Source organism: Eulemur rufifrons, chromosome 2, assembly GCF_041146395.1.
Source record: "Eulemur rufifrons isolate Redbay chromosome 2, OSU_ERuf_1, whole genome shotgun sequence".
NCBI classification, from domain to species: Eukaryota; Metazoa; Chordata; class Mammalia; order Primates; family Lemuridae; genus Eulemur; species Eulemur rufifrons.
Genome location: NC_090984.1, coordinates 30292561 through 30293261, shown reverse-complemented (window position 1 = coordinate 30293261; position 701 = coordinate 30292561). Strand labels below are relative to the sequence as shown.

At 38.2% G+C, this 701-nt stretch overlaps 1 non-coding gene across 1 annotated transcript; it reads left to right on the top strand.

The window, feature by feature from the left end:
• Window positions 1–291: 291 nt before the first annotated feature.
• On the top strand, window positions 292–407 carry LOC138380973 (U5 spliceosomal RNA). The gene has a single exon (XR_011232932.1). It is a non-coding gene; the product is annotated as a U5 spliceosomal RNA (small nuclear RNA).
• Window positions 408–701: the final 294 nt, after the last annotated feature.

Sequence of the window (701 nt, the reverse complement as noted above, 5' to 3'; positions counted from 1 at the left end):
CCGCTGCGCCCCCTGACGGGGGCACAGACGCACTGCGTGAATATGACGACATTCCCGGAGCGGGAGGGTGACTCAGCCTATTTACATACCCACAGTGCACTGCGGAAAGTACACGTTTAAAACGGCAAAAATTAAAAATTTTATTCCAAGCATATTTTGTGAAAATTGGCTTTTCTTTACAAAATAATATGAAATTTCTTTCTTGGGTACAGAATCTTATCATGAACTGCCCACCATCAATATACTAGGAGTTTTTGTTACCCGAGGTGTGAGTTAGGCAGCTAAGGAGGCATACTCTGGTTTCTCTTCAGATCGTATAAATCTTTCGCCTTTTACTAAAGATTTCCGTGGAGAGGAACAACTCTGAGTCTTAAACCAATTTTTTGAGGCCTTGTTTTGACAAGGCTACTTTTATGTGTTGAAAAATAGATTTTTGTGTTCGTTGTTTGGCCTGTGTCTTTAAGTTAAAGCTACAATTTGGTTAATGATGTTTTCAAAGGTAAACCACCAAGTGTAATTGAGATATGTAGCGGTTATTGTGTTGTTATAGTTGTGGAGTAATCTTATTTTCAGTTTGTGGTTTTTCTTTTTGTGTTTGGGTTGTGTCTTGCTGGCTCATCTTAATTTGTTTTATTTATTTTGGGTTTTTTAAGTTGTATTATCGTATTTTTGAGGTAGGCTAGGGTGCAGTCTCGTCATCA